The following is a 22,360-nucleotide window of genomic DNA, read 5'->3' as shown; positions in this document are numbered from 1 at the left end:
TTAAAAATAATAATTTCTTTTACTTGTATTCTTAATATTTCTTATTCCCTCAGGCAAATTGTTTTAAAGCATTGATTGGCGAGGCTGCTCTTCTGTTTTCAGTGACTTTAAGGTGTGCGAACGCCTCAAAATATGCAATATTCACTTATATTGTTTTGAATTTTTGACGTTATGAAAATGTATTAATTTTTAGTGCATTAAAATCAATTATTGCTACTAAAATAATTTTAAATTATATTGAGTTCTAGTTGCTGAACGCCTAGCCTACCCTATCCAGTCAACTGACAAGGTTGGTTAAGAGCTCTCAAAGTCCAGTGACATAATAATTGATAAAGAAAAAAATTGTATCTGATATCTAGCTTCATGAGTGGTGAATCAAACAGTCAACTGTCATAAATTTAATTTTAAACAGAAGTCCACAAGTTATGGTACATAAATTAGGTATCCACCAACATTGTTGAGTTCAAATGGATTATTTGTTGTCACTTTGTCTTGGAAACTTTTTCTAAAGAGAGCACAGCGTGGTGTGAAGAGAGGAGGCGCATTGAAGAGGGCAATTGTTATTTATAAAAACGTTAGGTATAAAAAGTAAGTACGGCTAAATTCTGGTACTGTGATCAAATTGAAAGGTGAGTTTTGTCCATTTCATCATATCACTTGGAAAAATCCTCAGAGCCTTCTTCGATTTAGCTTTTATATCCTCAATTGAGTCAAAACGGTGCCCTCCCTGGTCATGTGAATTTGCTGAATAGCCAGAAGATACACGAAAGTAAATAAGGCGGTGTTCGTGGCACGATATTAGTTGAAAATGTGCCGAAATGATTACTAATAACCAAAATTTTCAAAACGACGCGTAGCTCAAATACTAAGGAATATTTTGACGTGAAATTTAGCATAGATGTCACTAACGCGAGGTGTAACTTAAAAAGGGCTAAGCAAGGTATTGATCCGTTTTTACCCATTTTTGGTACAAGCTGTGCTCACAAACATATTTTCTCTGAATTTCTATACTATAACTCACAGATTGACCAATTGGTTCGGTAAACAATCTGCCAAATGCACTTAGCTACTTATACATGGTGTCCGGGTCCCTGACAAGTTATAAACCGATTTCAACAAGCTTTGGTCGTAAGATTAAATTCCTTAAGGGCCCTATCAACTCAAAGTTTTATCCCAATATATTCATTAATGTTTGATTTGTATAGTTGAAGTGAGAGAATCAGATTGAATTTAAAGTTCTGTTATTTGGGTAGTAGGCGTGATTGTTGTGCAATTTTTACGTTGAATTTTAAGAATGGCTGGATAACCTCACAAACCAAATTTAATTTAAAAATTGGTCAGGTAATTCTTGAGATATAGGCTTTTCACAACTGGTAGACAGTGCCACGCCCCTTCTGAAATATTTACACCTACTCCCATAAAACTCTTCCCTAACAACTTAATGTGAAACTTAATGTACTTGGCGAGTTTAATCAGCACTTTTAATAGTTTTCAGCATAACCGTTATATGCGGAGTGTATGTGGTTATTATCTGATTTTACCCGGATTTGTCTAAAAATACTTGTTTTTCGCAAGTTTAGTTAAGTTGCCTTCAGCGAGATTGAAGATATGTACATTTAACCATTTCAGGAGAGAGGCCATACGCACTTTTAAAATGATTTTAGTCCATAGGTACTACTTGTATATCCTTTTAGCAATTATATATACCAAATTGTAGTTTTATAGTCCATTTTTGTATCTTATTTTAGTGCTAAGGTAAAACACCGACCTCTATTTAGTGTCGAGGATCATACGTAGCAAGTTTTATCAAGATATAGCTAATTTTATTTATTGCTCATACTTTCTTAAAGATCAGTGAGGAGACAGGTAGGTCATTTTAGGGAGTCAATGTTATACTAAAGACCTACTTTTTTGACGTCATTAGTCTAATTTTTACTGAGAAAACTTTGAACACTCTCATAGTGAGTGAAGCAGAGGCATTACTTTCAACATTTAAAAGTGGTGAAAAAAAAATATTCTTCTTCTTTATTTGCAGTCGTTTTTCCACGTTGTTCTTCTTCTTCGCTGTTTATCGCCAATTGGAGATACTTGAAATCTTCTCCCTGGAAGAGAAGTCAAGGTTTTCCTCTTCCTCAGCTTCCGCCTTGCGTCGAGTACTTTTAGAGCTGGAGTGTTTTCATTCATTCGGACGACATGACATAGCCAGCCCCTGTCGCTTAAAACACTGAACTATGTCAATATCGTCGATGAGTTGTATGACATCGTTCCATCGACTGCGGTATTCGCCGTTGCCCAAGCACAAAGAACCATAAATCTTCCGCAGAACCTTTCTTTCGAAAACTTGTAACATGTCTCTGCAACATATAGTAGGACGGGAATAATGAGTGACTTATAGAGTTTGGTGTTTACTTGTCGAGAGAGGGCTTTACTTCTCAAATAATTCTCAGACCGAAGTAGCCCCTGTTGGCAAGAGTTATTCTGCATAAAAGTTCGAGGCTGACGTTGTTGATCGTGTTAATGCCGGTTTTAATAGACTCACTAGTGTGGTTGAAGAGATGATTGATCCGCCAAGACGTTAGCCATGTCTGGGCTGAATGCTTTTTTTTATTAGTTTATAATACAAGTTAATTTAATAAGAGCGTTCGAGTGGAACTGTAGATTTGTTTTGCTCAAATCCATTAATTCTAAAAATATGTAAATAACAACATATGTGTGGGATTGTAATTATTAAGCGGTCGAAAAACCAATTATAATAAAGAGAATTTTTTGACTTTTTGGAATATAAAGTAATCATCTCACTAACTCTTAAAACGAAAAATTAAAGAATGGTCTTTTTACTGGTGGAATAGTGCAGCGGGACTAATGTTTCCTATTTTCATCTTTACCAACTCTGGCTTGGGCAACAAAGAAAACACTTTCGATGCATTTTTCGACCCTCAAGGTCAGCCATGAACACTACAACTGAAGCCTTATAGACATTTACTGTTATTTGAAAATATTATCCAGACCAAACCACGCCATTAATACGCAGCCGGGCAACACACAACTTGGACAACACGCAGCGCTCATATTCACGCTCAATTGGTGTTAAGCCACCAACCATAATAAATGGATTTTCAACTTTGTATGCAGAAATTCCTAACTTGCAAATAATATTTTTGCTGACTGCCGACGAAGTTAGCTAAGAGCTAAGTATGCAAAGTTTTCTAGACCAGAATAAGCGGACGGGCACGCAATGAAATAAAAAACCGCACAGTGGGGTGTTGCGACTAACACACGGCTTGACACTTACCCTAACCAATGGACACACACACTCTCAACAAAAGCAATTTATGTGGCTGTTTATGTAAATGCAACAACTTATGGTGTACATTACAGTTACAGTATGCGCGCGGCGGCAATAAGCAAACGAAACAGACGATAATTACACGCCATTGCGACTTGTATGGCTTCTTAAGTACGCATGCAACATGGGGCAGTTGTGGCATACGAAGTGTGCGGCCACACATCCTTAAACACACATAAATATTTCGCAATTCGGAGTCATCATATGGTGCAATTAATGGTCGTCTGCATGTATGTGTGAATGTGTGTGTAAAACTTTTCGCCACACGCGTCTAGACGTGCGTAGACGGCAACAAATTCACATGGCTGACTGAGCATTTGGCCGCTTAGTGGCATCGAGCAGTAAAAGTGTGCGCTTAAAGCTTTGCAACACCCAGAAAGCAGCACACAGCCACGCCCACACACACAAAGTGACCACAAAAATCTCAGTTAAATCAATAATCTTCGCGTCATTTGGTGACATTCAACCGGTGGCGGGCGGGGGTTGCCTCGTGGCTGTACGTGCGTTTTAATTGATGTCCTGTCGCGCCATTGTCGCTCGCGTCAGCGCTCCAGTCGGACTCCATAAAATATTAACAACCAATTAGTTGTGTCCGTTTTTGATTGAAAACGAAAAAGAAGCGAAATTAAATGAAATATGAAAATATGCGCTAAATGTGTAGGCCAACAGCGAATAGAACGGAAACGGCCGCCAGCGCGCAGTGTTGCATAGCGTATGGTTGATAGTGCAGTTACAAAAACAAAAAGATCGAAAATTAACAACAACAACATCGAGGAACGCTGCCTGCGCTGCGGCACGCCATGCATTCCAATAAGGCGGCGGCGAAGCGAATGCGTGACGCCGTGGGTGGTTTTGTGGTGCATCTCATAAAAACGAAAACGGAACAAAAAAAAAACAATATGGCCGAAAGGCCTTTCATAAAATTTATAAAAATTGCATATTTCATTGCCAATTCCATGTAATAATTTTCAGCTGTGCAAAGCAGCAATTTACTTGCCACATGCGGCACGCTTTTACTGCATTTCATGCAATCACTTATGTACGCGCATGTGTGTGTGTGTGTGAGCGTTCGTATTTACTATTTGTGCGCGTCTGTCAGTCGTAAAAATTGCAAATTTATGCTAATCGACACAAACTTGTCACAACTACACAGTCACAGTCATCAGCGGGCGAGCGAACATGCAACACCAGTGGAAGCATTGCAAGCGTAATTGCCGACAGCAGTTGCGCCGCCGTCGTTGGCAGCCACCAACACGTACGAAGGTGTCTGTGTACATATGTATATTAATATTTGTTTTTGCCTAGTTCCACTGCTTCTACACTTGATATTCGTAGAAATGTTCGTTTGATTGCATTCCAGCCACAGGATGCTCATATGAGAGTGAGTTATAGCTGCCAGCGAGTTGTATACTTGTGCCACACATGTGTTAGTGATTGCTACAAAGCGAGTAATAAGCTCAGGGAATATACTTTATAGTTGAGTAAAATATTACTTTTCATCTAATTTATAAAATGTTTCATAATAATAGTGATTTTTTTCAAATTTATTAATATTTTAATGATAATATTAAATTTTTTTAATATTTTCTTGCTTTGACAACCAATTTTCATTTTAGGGAAAAGAAAAGTTTACTCATATTAAAATTTAGAACTAGAGCACATAACAATGATTTTTGTCTCATTTTGTGATAAGGAATTTGTTAACCCCCTTAATTTTGGTATGAGAATCAACCAATTCTTTTGTATTGACAAACTGATTACCTCTCTTGTACTATTTTATGTCGAGGACCAACGAAATTCTTTGTGAAATGCTCTGTTGTTTGATGAACTCGCTGACTAACTCAAATTTTGTAACAAGAACCATCCAAATCTTTCGCGAAATTCTCTTTTGTATAATAAACATCATAGTCTCCCTTTGACTTTGCATCGAGAGCCAACAAAATCCTTTATTAGTTTTTTGGCACCTTCCAAAACGGGTTACTTTAGAGTCGCTTAATGGTGCCAAGCTGGCAAATCAACCAAAGCATGGGGACTACCTTGATATTATCAGCGGGATTTTAAGGCTTTAGTCAGATCATACATTGCCACATAGAAGATTCATAAGCTCTTTCGCCCAGTTAGCTTAATATCCTCCATCAAACTCTTTTTGTTTTTGAAGTGATGATCTGATGAAATTTTAGGAAAGCTTGTATCGGTATTATTGAATTTTCCATCATTTCTTTTCAACTTAAGGTCTAGAAACCAACCCGATATTCGGAAGGTCCTCCTTAAGGAAACTGATCTATTTCGAAGAATATATTTCAATGTAAAAAGGATAGATTTAAGTATAGAGGGAATATAAAAAGTAAAGTAAAAATATTTCTACTGCTCTATTTTATGTATTTTAATTTTTGCTGGAGTTGCTTCTTCCAGCGAATATCACCTGAATATTTATTGTGGAACTTTGTTGCGAATGAGCTCACTAGAGATCCGTTAAAAAGTTACTTTTTCTTTACAGCAATTTATTCATATACAAGAGCACTTTAAGGTGGTTTTCAATGAGGTAATCATTTTTTGACAGATTATTTACCATTTCAAAACGAATGTGCTTACTTACTTCGGAACTACGTTCGGTTCGCGTGACGCATCGCACGCTGCGTTCAAAATTCGCTCGACATAATCGCTCAACAGGGTCGGTATTTCGAACAACCATGGATCGGTTTCACACTAATTTTACTCCATTGTATACTCTTGTGAATAATATCCTCAGAGATTCTGTACAGTGCGCACCGAAGACGCGTTTGCTGCTATGGATAAGAGTATCGATGAAAGAGCGGAATTACAAAATTATGCTCGTTTAAGAATTGAGACCGATGCGTTCGATGAATGGGGCCAAAACGAGATGGCCACCGACCCCCATTTTCGCAAGAAAAAAAATTTTCGCATTTGGAGTGTTTATAATCTACAAGTCATTGTTGAGATACATCCAATGTCACTGTTTGGTGTATTTTATGGGCAAGAAGAGTCATTGTATTGGTTCATATTTATTCAAAACGCTATAGAGCCATGATTAGTAACTGTTTTGAGAATGAAATGGAGGATGTTTATGTGGACTATGGTTTCAACAAGACGCCGCTACATGGCGTACAGACAACGAAACCATCAATTTATCAAAAACAAAATTTGGGTGAGTGCACTATCTGGCTGCTTATTTTCAATGGCTTCACAAAGAACTATATTTATCAGTCCACGTGTGATCTCTAATCAGCCATATAACCTAACCTAACTATCTGGCGCCATGGTCCTGTGATGTGGCCTCCAAAAGTGCTTTAACAACGCTGGAATGCTTTCGCATTCATTTGCCTACGCAGCTAAGCCCAAGATGATTGACGTTTTGGAAAATAATATTCGACGCATTATTGCTGCAAAAAGTTATTGAAAATTTGGCCTCTCGGATGGAATGTTTTTATTTTTAAAATACTATGGACCAGTCCTTATAATAAAACTAAATGCTTAGTTAAACATTATTTCTTTTTGAAAACCATATGTCTAAAAACACCCTTTATAACTGCCTAACTTGTCATAGATTGACTTGATCCACTCTGAGTTTAACTATTTATTTGCCGATTTTGAAAGCAGTTTTGTATGTCAGCTTCGCTTGTTTGTCGTCACTTTAACATTAATTTCAAATTTTTCATTCATCTGTTAGAATAGCCCTTTGTTAAATAAGCAATTGCTTAAAATATATAGAAAAATTTTGCGGAATCAATCGCATACGAGTATACACAGCACTTTAAGAATTTCTCTCACGCAAGCAATTTTAACGAACAGTTTATTTGATATCCACAGCTTCTGTTACCGCATGTTATAAGGCTTCAGCTTGTGGTTAATGCAGATTCGACAGTTAAAGCCGTCTGGTAGAAGCCAACAAACGCAAAAAAGAATGCAACTGGCGTGGAACCACATAGGTATCAATTGCATTCTGCTGCGGCCATTGCTGATGAATAAGGAAAGCTGTGAGAATTGCTGCTGTGCAATAAATACGCGAGTTTTCAATACAAAAGTGATGTACTGAGCATATGCTGAAAGTTTTATACAGATTTGTAGCTATATAACGGACCATTTCTTCCGGTCTGCCCACTCAATGTAATTAAAGGAAAATTCTTTCGCATGCAACTTGTTTTATTTAAATGAAGCGCCACGATTGGACAACCCTTTTCGTGCTCGTAAAAACAGCGAAAGCTTCTACATTTTTAATTTATATACAAACACATATAAATATGTGCATGTACGTGTCACTGAGAGAGATGCTCGCGCCATGCTTGCCCAGCGTTAAAGCAGATATATTGGTGCGAATATCCTGCAGATCGAGATTCACGTGTGTGGTTTGCAGATTAATTACTTGAAAATGCGGTAAGCGGGCTGTAGGCAGCTACGCATGCAGTTACAGTTATAGTACACGCTTGTGTATTCATGGATTTTTACAGCTGCGAAAAGGTTGCCATGGCCATTAATGTTTGCATTTACATTGCGGCATGTAGCATGCAACGTGGCTGAGAGCGTTAATACTCTCGCCATTAAAGGAAATAGGTAGGCAGGCTGTTGATTGCGTTGCCGGTGTGTCACATTGTCACAAAGTGCACACGGTGACTTCTCTGGCAGCCACAACGCACGGGGGCTTATTGCAGCCGCAGCAATGACGGTGTACACGGTCGGGAAACATGCCGCGAAGCAATGTGGTTGTTGGTCATGACACACAACGAAACCACAATGTACGTGTCTTTTAAATATATGCGCAAAATCATTTAAAATATGCACTTCTATAAATTTTTACCTACAAGAGGGCGGTGTGACAGGTAATGAGCTTAAACAATCGTCTTTAAAGTAATTAAATATTAGTATATTATAGCAAAAGGAAGATATTTGTCTTTAAACTGGTGTAGTGTGCTGGAATTATGCGAGTGAAAGCTTTTATTATGAGTGAAAGCTTAAATTAAAAATGTCGTTCTGTAATTACGAATATACACAGGTCTGAAAGCATTGATAATGCATGACTTTTTGTTTCTTTTTTTAAAAAGTTCGAAAAATTTATATTTAATATTCTCAAATATAGAAGCTCTGTGGTCACCTACTAAAAGTTTAGGAGTGAAAGCTTCATGAAAGTTTTTAAATATTTTTAGTGCAGTTAGGTAGTACTATTTTAAGGCTAAAGTAAAATTATAATAATTAAAGGATACTATAATACTACTGGTTGTAGCTAACCGAATTTATGTGAGTGAAAGCTTATATTATCAGTGTAAACTTCTGTTTTGAATGAAAGCTGCAATCAAAAAAGGTTTTATGTGGTTATCTAAAATTATATAAGTGATAGCTTCAATCACGAAAGGTCTGTTGTGACCTTCTGTAGTAAAATAGTGAAATATTCAATAATGAAAGCTTTTTAAGGGCGTTATAAAGTTATAGGTATGAAAGCTTCGATCATAAGCTCCTTTGTCGTCTTCTGAAATTATATGAATGAAATTTACAAATACAAAAGCTCTGTTATAGCCTTATGAAAGTAGCTGACAAAGCTTCAATCACTAAAGTGTAAAAAAAAAGTATTTAAAGCAATTTTTTATTACCTTCGAAAGTCTAAGTAGCATTATGGTTTTGCACATTTGCAGCGGACCGATTTTATGTGAGTGAAAGCTTCTATTGCATGAAAAAGTTTCAATAATTGATATTTTGCAGTGGCATTCTAAAATTATACAACTTTTTTTATCATGAAAGCTGCTTTCAGAAGCTATAAGTATAAATGTTATGATTATGAAAGCTTTCTTGTGACCTTCTGAAAACATATGTAGAAACTACTCAGTTGGTATTTGGAAATTATATGAGTGAAAGCTTTAATTATGAAAGTATAAAAAGTCAATTTTAGAGAAATAATGTAAGTGAAATTTCATTAATCTATGCACCGCTGTGTCGTTCTGAAACTACAAGACTAAAATATTATATCAAGAAAGTTGAATAATTTCAAGTAACAATCAGAAAAGTTTCGCTGTGGCGTTCTAAAATTATATTACTAGAAAATTATCATGAAAGCTTAGTTGGGACCCTCTGCTAAAACTAGTGAAATTTTCAATAGCGAAAGCCTTACTGCGGCATTCTGAAATCATTTGTGTGATGTCTCTAAATACGAAATATCGTTTGCGGCATTCTGAAGTTGTCTCCGTGAAAACTCCAATCATGAAAGCTCTTCTAATAACAAAACTTGATTCTAAACTCATTTTACTTGCAGAAAATTTAATTCTTCTGAAAGTTGGTATATTAAAAGAATTCTTTCGGATTTGTGATTCAGATCGGAAGAGCTTCAATTGTGCAATGCCACGTTATATTACTTTTCCGCACACCCTCGTAACTCCACACACATAAATTTGGTAAGAACATACGTTCATACATAAATTACTCAAATTTCCTGCGCATTTTTTTCGTTTACTGTTTCGCTTCCTTTCTTAAGCAATTTCTTGTACTTACGCTGCAACTTCAGCATAAAAAAGAGAATTCCATTTTTTTCACTTCACTTCGTTCATTGCAACAAAGCTGTGGCACTTCATATCACTGTGCATAATAATTAAATGAATTGCCTACGTGTGTCGCTGCGCGTGCAACGCCAGCCAACAACATCCTTTACATATTGTATTCATTGCTGACATTTTTATTTATTTCATATTTGTTGCTTTTGTTGTATTTTTTGCTGTGCCGTCCGTGTACACATGTCATTTGGAGTGTTAAGCATTTAAAAATATATGCGCTCGTTATGAAGTGTGACAGAACAATTCGCCAAAAATATGCAATATGCCGCGCAAGTGAATGTGTGTGAGTGTTAGCCAGCGAAAAACAACAGCAACAACGGAAATACAACAACCAAAGCAATATGCATAGCGCTAGAGCACAATGCCAGTTAACGCCTGCTAAGCAATATCGCGCTCGAGAAGGGTTAAACATACAGGTTTTATACAATTTCGCCTGCCAGTTGTTGTTGGTTATTGTTGTATTTTTTCTTGTTCAAATTCAATACGCTTTTGTTGTGTCCTTTGTCTCAAGGTGTCAATTTCAACGCCCCGCTTTTGTTGGCGTCGATGCGCTTGAGCGGCCGCCGCATAGCTGCCGCGCTGCCACATCGCCGCGAATCAGTATTTTACCTTAATGGCTTAGTTGCTGCACGAATTGTTTTTGTCGCATTTGCTGTTGTTGTTGTTGATTAAGCGCATGCAAAGTTTGTATGCAACTGGAGGCAGGAAGGTCTGCTGCTTGCTTTGATCCATGCTTGCAGCAGCGTCGCATAGCAGAACCGCGCATATGACACTATGCATTTCTATGTATGCACACATGTACATATGTACATATGTTATACTCCTGCCATATATATCAACTGCTTGTTTTGTATCTCAGCTTGTGGCTGTCAGACATTGAGGCGTTACCGAGGCGTTTATTTGAATGAATATATTAAAATTTATGACACATTCACACACTCACATAAATAATCGCTTGTATATGCATGTGCAGTCATACACATGCATACAAGCACATATGTGTTTGTGTTTGTCGGCGTGTTTGACATCGCCGCTGGCTACACTGTAAAAATGTTCACGCGATTTTTTTCAATTCTACATTTTATTTTGTTCGACATGCCCGGCAGCATCCGCTATATGTTTTCAAATAATTGCGGCATGCATATGCATATAACGGTATTATTTAGTGTTGTACTCGCGTTGCCAAAGTTTAATTTGCTGCGTTCGACTTTGATTCGTGCTTAATCAAATTAGTTGGGTCACCGGGACGCTGAGGGTTGCTGGAAATTGTTTTTGGCAATACTGAAAATTGCTTGCCCAGAGCATTGAAATTATGCGAGCTTTTATTTTCGTGAAAGCTTTGAAAATTTTGAATATGAAAAATTAAAATAATTCTATTTAAACTTATCTCAGCCATGGAAGCCTTGTTGTAGACTTCTGAAATCACATATGTGAAGCTTCAATTATAAAAGCTTTGTTGTAGTCTTGTGAGATTATATGAAAGTTCACTTATGAAAGTTGTACTGTTGCTTTCTGAGACTATATTCGTCAAAGCTTTAGTAATAAAAGCTCTATGGTAGCTTTCTGAAATCATATGAAGGAAAAATCTATTTATGAGATCGCGAATAGCTTTCTGAAATCGTATGTGTGAAAGCTTCAGTTATGAAAGCTCCCTTACAACATTCTGACTTTCTAGGGGTGAAAGTTGATGTATACCTCTTATATTAGTGAAGCCAAAGAGATTATAATAGTGAACGCTTCAGTTATGGAAGCTTTGTTGGTATGAAAGTTTTGAGTTTTTTTTGACATATTATAAGTGAAAGCTAGAGTTATAAAAGCTCTATTGAAATCATATATGCGAAAGCTTCAATTAGATTGCCGACGAAGATTATAGAAGTGGAAGCTTTAGCTATAAAAGCTTTATTGATATAAAAGTTCTGTTATAAAAGCTCCACTGTGGCCGTCTGGTATTTAAAAAGCGAAAGCGCTTAACTCGTTTTGGCTGAAAAAAACCTACATTTATGGAACTTATATAGAGCTTTTGAAGGTGGCTACGATTTCACCTACACCAAATTTAGTGAATTTTTGTAATTTTAAGAGCTTGAGGGCTTGTCTTCAATTATGTGAAAATTAGACGCCTCTAAATCTCCCAAAACCGCTTGCTAAAAACAGAATTCTCTATCAGCCTAATTGCCTGATTTAAAATCAATTTCTTCCACTGCAACACGTACAACTCGCAATATGCGGCCATGCAACAAAGTTGTTGAACGAAACGCACGATGCGACACCGCGCATCATTATTTGTGCAACAAACTGCTGCAACACGGTGAAATTAATTTAGGAACGAGAATGGCGCTACACACACACGCATACGAGTACAAAGAAGCTTAGCACAAGGGGGCCTCAATGAAATCTGCATACACCTCAATATATATGCAACAATTTAAGCAGAGCAGGAACAACAAGTCGAGTTCGCAATTACAACATCAACATCAGCAATAACAAAACAACAACAAAACAGAGATTTACACCACTAATAACACTTAGCGTCACGATTCGAGTATCAAAAGCAGTGCGACGACGCGGCAATAAGCGCCAAGCGATCAAAAGCTAAACACTTTGAGATTTAGTTTGATTTGAGTTGGTGGTTCCCTTGTTGTAGTTGCAGCTGAAGTTCAGTTACATGCAGAGTTGCACTCGGAATTGATTGCTTGAGTTTGTATGAATGTTAAGTTGTTTGGTGTTATTGTTGTTGTTGTTTAATGTACACCTTTAATGAGCATAAATTAACATTTTTATTGAGAAAGTCGACGGCGTTTGAGAAAAAACCCACAGCTTGTGACAAATATTGGCAAAAACAACAACAAAAGTGTTGGATGAATGCATATGAGAGGGGCCTAAGAGCCGCAGAGGCGTTCACGTGCGCATATTAAGTGTTGCCACGCATTCTAATGAGTGTATTATGAAGTTGTTTTTATATTTATGTAGTGTAGCACAAATTGTTACAAAGGCTTTAGAGTGTGTGAGAAATGTTAATATATGTGTTTAAGACTTTTATTATTCAACTATAGAAACATACTTTAAACTCTGAAGTGCAATCGATATGCAAGAACTGTGAACTTCATAGGAATAATTGTTGCAAGAAAAATATTTATATTTATATATTTTTCTAACGTGTTCTTCTCCTTATTTTCACAATGTGCTAAAAACTCTAGTTAATTGAACATTTTGTTGCTTCTTGGTCAACGGCACTCACAAAGAAGAGTTCATCGAGAAAAACAATCTATATATCTCACGGTGGGGATTCGCTTTTAGAGGACCTACATCAACCAATAATACTCTTTTCAGGTACCTTTGTTATCGCATAAAAGAATATAAAACGGTTTTCATCGTGATATTTATTGGTCACTTTGTATACCTTCCTTTGAACAACGATCTATGTCAAACTTAATATATTACAAGCACTTTATTCCAAACGTTCAGTTTATATGACAACTTTATCCAATAGTGGATCGAAATCGATTGTTTCACAAATTAGCAGTATCTTGAGGAGAAAAGAATGTGTCCAAAAATTCAAATCGATATGATGGAAACTCAAAAGACTATGTGCCATATATCGACCCAGCTTTCAACGTTTATGATACTTATATTTATTGTCTCCGACGTTTCCTTCTGGGTATTAGAAACTTCGTGGCAAAATTTAACCTCTCTTCTGTCTTTTACGTACTCAGAGACGAGATTTATCGTCTCGCTCTTCCATTTTATCGTGAGCTGTGTTATTTTACTAACCCAACCAATTTCATGACGACTATGAAGTTCCCAAGACAGTGCTAGAACTCACAGAACTTAAATAGTGCTCCTTCGAATATTTATTTCTCCGATAATCTCTTTCACGAAGAGAAACATCTTCCCAACCCATGCTAGATCTTAAAATTTTAATGCATTAGAAACGAAAATATATAACATTTCATCACGGAAAGACTAACGACTGAACAAAAGGCTAACGACTAAACAATCGTTAAACTTTATTACGAAAATTTACGTTCTGTAAAGAATGTGTTTCGCTCAACTTATGGTCAACATAATTAGTCTACTAAGCATACGATTCGCAACACCATCAATCTTGAGACCCAGTATTCATTATTGTAATAGACTTCTTTCAGCACGCAGTGAACACGATAACCGTGGAGAATCGATTCGATTAAAAACGAAATAATACAGCTTGTGCAAGAGCTGAAGCCACTCGACCTTCCCAAGCGACATCGCTTCGCTCTTGAAAAGATCCACAAAGATCCGAATTTATCGATCCAAATTTAAAAAAAAAGCGATGAAGCCCATTTCTGGCTCAATACGTACATAAATAAGCAAAATTGCCGCTTTTGGGACAAAGAGAAGAGAACAATTTGGTCTGATTTGTGGGCCGGTGGAATCATCGGTCCATATTTCTTCAAATATTAAGCCGTTCAGATCGCAAGAGTTAATGGCGACCGTTATCACGCCATAATAAACGACTATTTGATGCCTGAAATGGAAGCTCACTTCTCACACATCGCATCAATCAATGGACTCATTGAGAGAACACTTTGGTGAGCAGCTAATTTCACGTTTTGGACCGACCGGTTGGCCACCAAAATCGTGTGATATCATATCGTAAGACTTTTTCCTGTAATGATATGGAAAGTCTAAAGCCTATACGGACAATCCCGCTTCGATTCAGGTCTTGGAGAAAACATTATGCTTGTCGTTCCCCAATTACCAGTTGAAATGGTTGAACGAGTCAATAGAGAATTTGATTCAATGGATGGATCAGCTGAGACGTAGCCACGTTCAATATTTTAAATACATAGATAATCTTCAAAAAATAAATGCCAAAGAATGTTCTTTCGAATGATAATAAACATTTCTAAGTAAATTTGAAGTTTCTGAGATTTTCCTTTCAAAAAGTAGGAAATCTGGAAATGGATCACCCTTTAGTATACAACGTATTTCCGGCAGATTGGAGTATTCATTGCCATGGAACTCTTAGTTCTTTGCTTAGAGCTCTGAAAGAGAGGTCGTTAGTCATCTCTATGAAAATCTCTCCGAGTATGAGATCTTAATCGTCCGCCTTACAGTTTTTAACTTTTTTCTTATAATCAGATATAAAAATTCATATCTCGCTTTCAACTACTTTAAATTATATCTCATCTTGTGACCTCCTCTTTTGTTTAAATATTTTAGGTTCAACTAGTCCAATCGTGGACGAATGAATATTGGCAAACATTTTTAAAACTTGCTTAGTGGCAGAAGTTTAATATAATAATACTAGTAACCGATAATGATTAGCATTCAAGGAATGGGCACCTTCGAAGTTTATTTCGCACTTTAAGGCACCGAAAACTATTCATAATAACATTTTTTAAGGACTTGAAGATTCCTTACGAAATTACTTCCGCTTTTGCCTTGGCAAAATAATTTCAATTATATTTTCCTTTCAGCCATTCATTCACTGCTTTCTAAAGTCCTTGCCGCTTACATTCTAATTTCACTGCTATACTTTCGCAGCTGGCTCCCTGCAGTCGCTGCTGATTTCCGTTATCTCAACACTTAACAAAATAAAACTGCCACTATCTCTTTATATGCGCCACTTCATCTACTCAATCAAATTCATCATTCCCCTTGAATAGCTGGCAGAGCAGATTTTTTGCCATTATTTGTTTGATTTGCACTTACGAGAAGAAGAAGAGTCAGGACTGCTACTTTCTTATAATAATTTTCTGTAAGCATTCATCTTCTGCCTTTAAGCCATTGATAGCACTACTTTGCGCGGCCCTGTGTCTATATGCGCTTCGCGTATTCTCTATTCAGCACTTCATTACCATGCAAATTTCTGCTGCTGCTGCCTCTTCTTCTTCTTCTTATTATTAGTCGTTTTTTCTGCAGTGCAAACGCCACCCACTTTTGGAGTTTTTTTTAAATTTTTTTTTTCTTTTTGTTCTTATTTTTTGGTAGTTCTTTTTGCTTTTTTTGTTTTTATTGTGAACGAGCTTTAATATGCCGCTTTTGTTTCACTTTCGCTCGTTATGATTTTGTTTTTCTCAGCAAAATTTTTCAACAGTCTTCAGGCATTTTCCTTACGACGTGCGCGCTTCCACGCCCCCGTGCGCCGTTATGTGCCATACGCTTTTCACTTGGCGCACTTTTCGTGGTTTAAATGACCCACATTGCACTCGCGTGCACAGTTGGCAGTTGGCAGGCGCTTTTCAACGCTTTCAATTCTCCGGTCGCCGCACGGAGGTTAGTTGGCTGGGCGGCCGAGCGGGCGGTTGCATCATTAATAAACCGCAAGTGTACGTGGGCTTGGTAGGCCGAGTCTTAGTTGGTGTCGCACACTGAACACGCCCACTTTTCAGGCCGCATTAGCAAACAATTTCCACACGCTTTGCGAGCTCAAGTCGTTTTGCTTTAATATTCTCATATGGCAAGTTTTATTTCCTTAATTTAGTATTCAAAAAAGGAGGAGGAGGAGGAGGAAGAGGCAGAAGAACAAAATTCATTTTTTGTGAGCCCATTTTTGGATTGTACTGCACTGCTAACGGTACGTATGCAAGTGCAAAATGCATGAAAATTTGATTGAAAACTTTGTTGCACCTTCCTGCATGTGTGTGTGTGGGTGTGTCTGTCTACGTGTGGGACCTGCATGGCACAGCGCACATGTGCGCAAATAATTCCGTGGCACCTCCAGCGCATTTGCCTATCTCTACTTCTATGCCGCGGCGGCGGGCAGCTGGCGGTGGGTAGGCGACTTCCCGCCCATTCAATGCAAATTCGCCGCATTCACCGTCCGCGTCCGCTGAGATTTGCCTTCGCTCATGCGCAGCAGCTGCTAGGCGCACATCCTTTTGTCTGCCGACAGCTCAGTGCGCGTGTGTGAGAGTGTGTAGAATACTACTTATGCCTTTGCCTGCCGTATGCAAATAGGCACCCTGTATTATGCACTGTCGGCGCATAGTTTAATACATTTGTTGGCATTATTTTTTGAATACATTTAAAATAATATTTTTTATGCCATCTATTTATGCTTACGCTTTTGCATTTTTTCTCCTTTGCTATTTGCTCAGCTTTTGCACTGACCTAAAAGCGCATTGTTAGCGTTAACTGCAACATGAGTTATTCATAGAATTTATCTACCGAAAAATATGCGATTTCCATGCGAGCCTTTGTTGCATGCGCTTATCCATGTTTTCCCCATTCTCTTTTTGTTGTTGTTGCATTCGTGGCTATTCGACTGTTCAGTGGCACCTCATTTATTTAATCCTTTCAATAGTTTATCTGCCTTTCACACTGGGAAAGTGGGTTGTGTAAACGTCGCTAGTTGGTCCAAAAATAAGTAACGGTTAATAGTATTTAAAATGTTTGACTTTTGTTCGATTTAAAATTTATTAAGAGCATTTAATTTTTTGTTTATTCAAAATTCGGCTTCAAATTGATGCATAAAGGAGCAAGGTAAATATATTCTCGACACCATTAAGCAGCTGCTGCAATCTTTACTCAAGCACATAAGCATTGAATATCTGCTTTATAAGCACTTTTTATGATACTTATGTCATGCAATTAATAAAGCTAAATATTTCGAAGTCTGTTGAGTTTTTTGGGTTGAAAGTTCCAGTAGCCCATACTTCTTGCGACAAAAGAATTTAAAATTATTAAATAAAATCACTGAATCACTGAAAAATACTGCGTTAAAACAATTTTACTTTAAAATTTAAAAGCTATAAAATATTTTCGAAAGACTTAAGTGCAGTCTATCATAAAATTGTTTGACTAATATATGAAAACACATTTTTTAAAAAAACAAAAACTGCCAAGGACACTCTTCGAGAACTCTGGTACACTTGGAAATATATTTAGAGTGCTGCAAAACGGTTAGGAGAATCGAAACGACAACATGACGACAATAAAATTAAATTTTTCAAACAATTCCATCATAACTAAAATTAGTCCACCCAATTCATAAAAGCAAAATAACCCATAAATTGAATCGGCCCCTGAGCTATTATTTGAGTTTGCTGAAAGCCAGCAATCACACGGCGCTAAATAAGGCGAATATGGTGGTTGAGACACGATATTGCTTGAAAATTTGACGAAAAACTCACGATGAAGCGGTGCAATATGCGATGGTGCATTAACGTGGTGCTGAAACCAACAGTTGTTGGCCCATAATTCCTGCCTATTTTTACGAATAGCTTCGCGCAATTGACACATAACACTCAAATGGTACTCCAACGTGGAGAAAACTGTCAACACACCCTAGCGTTTTCACTTGTTTTGACGTGGTTTTTTCAGCTTCGGCTCACCTTTACCATGATATTCCGTCGATTGATCGTTTGTTTTTGACTGGCAAGCAAAGATTCCAGACTCATTGCCAGTAATAATACGTTTCATGACTTCCTGGTAGTCGGAAAGCCGTTAGCGCACCGCTGTTTTTCGAAAAAATTAAGTGATTTTAGAACCAATCGTTCTTTCACTTTTCTTAGGCCCAATTGTTCTCTCCAAATGGTTTTCACTGATCCTTCCGATATTTCACCGATGCCAGTAAGATCTTTGACTGTTAAGCAACTATTCTCAACCACCAATTATCTTATTTTATTGACGTGTTGATCATTAGTTGATGTTGATGGTCTCCCTGGACGTGGTTCGTCGTCAACGCGTTCTTTATCCTTTTTAGATAATTTGTACGTGGGCTGCTATATATAGGCCAGACTAGGCCAGACAACACTAAGTGTTGCCAGGTGCAATCTGACATTTCCATTGAAAAGTTTGACATTGTTTAGCTTAACATCACTCAGAACGTTTTGTCATTTAATCGTGAATTGTTTTATTTACAGGGAATTAAAAAATTCATCTCGGCCAAAAAATGGAATTAACTCGTGAACATTTTCGTGCGATCATTTTTCACAACTTTCGACGTGGGTTATCACGACAAGAGTTCATTGATGAACTAAAATCTTTGTATGGCTATGAAGCACCATCCTATAGCACTGTGAAAAACTGGTACAACAAATTCAATCGTGGCCGACGCTCGCTCAAAGACGAATTCCGTGAAACATCGATGCCGTACCAGTTCACGTACGTATAATGCAAGACCATCATGTAACATACCTTCAGATAGAGGCATGCCTATGCATTTCTCCCACCAGCATACATTCGATGTTGCATGAACACTTGGCCGTTAAAAAGATTTGTTGTCGTTGGATCCCGCACAATTTGACAATCGCTCAAAAAAAGTCTCGTGTGGATTGGTGTAAAGAAATGCTGAAAAAATACGATCGCGGTGCTTCAAAAGACGTTTATAAGATCGCCACAGGTGACGAATCATGGATCTATGCGTATGAGCCCGAAACAAAACAGCAATCGACAAAAAAAAAATAAAAAATAAAAAAAAAAACAAAAAAAAAAACATTTTCGTTGATAAATATGCCTATTTACATTATTAGGCCAGAAATATATATAGCAACCTACGTACCTATTAAAAAAACTTGCTCGCTACAAACAGTTATCACCGAAGGTCTTTTTCCACATTATGAATGTTTCGGCACCAAAAATTAGATTCCGTACACAAAATTTAATGGAACTTCTTTGTTGAATACTTTCACTCATCGTAAAAATCGCCGAATACACCTTATGTACTTCGGAACGACTAAAGTACACTATACACTAATGATTATTTTGATGTGACATTTGGCACAGATGTTACTGACAGTTGTGCCAACTTACAAAAAAAATATTTCGATGAATGGGCGAAATTTACATTAAAAGGTTTTACCGTTTTTGGCATTTAGTGGTCCGTTCTGAAAAATCTCATCAAACATTGTGACATTGCCTTGGAAAATCCTTGCCAAACTTTGTGAATATACCTCGTCAAATGCAAAAGTTTTTCATACGAGAACGCAGTTTTGGTTGTTCAGTTTGTATTCCCCAAGCTGGTAGGGGGTAGAATTTGCCCGCGGAAAGATACGCCTGTCGTAAGAGGCGAATAAAGTCCAATATGCACTAAGCCTGCTATTTGGCTTGCCAAAATGCTATAACATTACTCCGTTTGAACTGACATTATAGACTTTGAATGAGATTTGTTCATTGAGTTTGATGGATGCTAAAGTGGTAGTAGCAAAAGCTATAAGGTCTGACCGGGGATTCTGGTACCACGGGCGCAACCAAAAATACATGCTTTTTGCAATTATTTTGGGCGCTCGTCGACGCATTGTTTTGATCTACATATATGCTTTTAAGCACCATGGGTAAGGCCGTGGCTGGCAGGCCACTCACGTAAAAACATAACGCAATAAGTAGCTTCTTGGATCGATATACTAATACGCATATATACAAACAGACGGACAAACTGGCGAACATGGCTAAACCGATTCAGATTGTCACGATGATGATTTTTACATTTATTTTTTGGTCTCCGCCGATTCTTAAGTGTGTTACAAACATTATGGCAAACTTAATATACCCTGTGTAAGGTTTCAATGTGGCCTTAAGCCTTAAGGAAGTCCATATTAAAATACAACAATTCACGCCTTAACTGTTCTCTACCATTGGGACCAGGTTACTTAATAAGAGATGTAGGTACAACTGAATGTCTAGAAACATATGAATGTAGTATGCAAAATTTAAGGCGGAAGGTTGCTTCTTTAAACGTATTAAAAAACATTTTATAGATGAATTAAGAGAGAAAAGAGAAATAAGGAACACCGTAGTATTCACCTGAAGTCGATAAGGCTCAGAAATGCTTGCAGTTAAAATTATATTGCAGAAGATTTGCTGTGCACTTGCATTTATTCACTAAAATAAAATAAAATTGAAGACACAAGACAAAATGAAAGAAGCATACATTTCAATAGATAGTATGTATGTTATGTGAAATATTTATATTTAGTATTTGGAATAATAGTTGGCAAAATTTAAATATTTTTTAAACAACTTTAATGTATCCCAGCAATTTGTATGCATATTTAAAGCTACACACCGCAGCAAGTGAATTGAATTTGCATACCTTTGCACTGACTTCCGCACTGCAGTCCGGCAAATTTCCGTTAGCCTCTGCTTCCGGCCGAAATTTGGTTATTTTCGTACTTTTAACACATTTGTTTGCATACGGAATTTGTTTCGGGTTTTACTTATTTATTTGTTGTTGTTAAAGCACTGATATTTCTGATATTACTTTTGGTGTTGTTGTTGTTTATATTTTTTATTGCCGTTGTTATTTTTGTTGTATTTTATTTTTATTGTTGTTGTTATGTTTGTTGTTTTTATTTTTATTGTTGATATTATTTTTGTTGTTGTTGTTTCTTTTTATTGTAGGTATTACTTTTGTTATTGTTGTTGTTGTTGGTATAATTTTTGTTCTTGTTGTTTTTTATTTGCATACACTAAATTTTGGTTTTCTTGAGCAATGCAAACTATGCGCTGCAATTGCTTCAGACACACACACATATACATACATATATACACTAGGCACTTTTATTCAATTATTTTACTCTATTTTATTATTTATTTCCGCAGAAAGACACTAACAATAACAAAGAATATTTTAAATCTGCATTTTGCTAAGAATTTGCGCACTTCAGTGTGGCAAGTATACCTGTAATCGTAGCTCTTCTATATTATTTAACAACATTTATGTAAATGTGCACACACACTCACGCGCATTTATGCAAGCAAACACTATGCTCAAACACTTATTTAATTTCAAATATTTCTAAAACTTATTTGGTTCTAACATGCACTTAATATTTGTTGTTGCTTTTTTGTTTTTTTCCCAACTCTGCAACACACGCGTTTGTTTGTATTTGTATGGCAATTAATTAGCTGAAAGAGAAGAATAAAAACGCAATGAATTTAATTTATTAGAAAATATCTATTTTATATTCATTTTAAATTTTATTATTATGGTTTTTGTTATTGTCATTTATCGCCGCTTGTCAGCGTCGTCTTGGTTGTCGCCTGGTTGGATGCGCGCGCTGTCGTTTGTTGTTGCGTTGCTTGACGGCTTGTTCGGCTCGTTCGGCCCCACTGGCAGCAGGCGCATTCAATTAACATAAGAAACTCAATTTTATGCGCAAATTAATATTGTTAAAGTGGACGCTTTCATGTTATTTTTTATTACAACTCGCTTTTTTTGCCTCTAAAGTGCTCACACTTGCATGCGCATGCGTGGACCCCAGCAAACAAGATTATGGCGGTCTTGCGACCACATGTTGCCGCCGCCCGCTGTTTGTCGCGTTGTTTGTTGTGGCATAATGCGTTTGTTTAATAAATTCCCATAAAAATTTGTCTACACTCCTTTGGGAGTCAGCGCATGCGCAAGCGCAGCCCACTCAGTCGTTTGCTATAAACAACAGCATGTGAGTGCTGTGTGCCGGAGATGGCACTCACGCATGCGTCATGTGCCAACACGCGACGCTTGTGGCTTCGTGGCGTAAACTTGAATAGCGAAAACACA

General features: G+C 37.1%; 1 protein-coding gene across 2 annotated transcripts in view; it reads right to left on the bottom strand.

The window, feature by feature from the left end:
* LOC120778986 overlaps positions 1-21,145 on the bottom strand; it is a 255,094-nt gene extending 233,949 nt beyond the window's left edge. For both annotated transcript variants that reach the window (XM_040111084.1, XM_040111085.1), the window contains exon 1: positions 20,912-21,145. The gene's annotated coding sequence lies outside the window, so the exon portion shown is untranslated. The remainder of the gene's footprint in view (positions 1-20,911) is intronic.
* Between the last annotated feature and the right edge of the window lie 1,215 nt (positions 21,146-22,360).

The sequence above is a fragment of the Bactrocera tryoni genome, chromosome 5, assembly GCF_016617805.1.
Source record: "Bactrocera tryoni isolate S06 chromosome 5, CSIRO_BtryS06_freeze2, whole genome shotgun sequence".
Classification (NCBI taxonomy): Eukaryota; Metazoa; Arthropoda; class Insecta; order Diptera; family Tephritidae; genus Bactrocera; species Bactrocera tryoni.
Note: the sequence above shows the minus strand (reverse complement) of the source record. Positions and strands in the feature narration are given on the sequence as shown.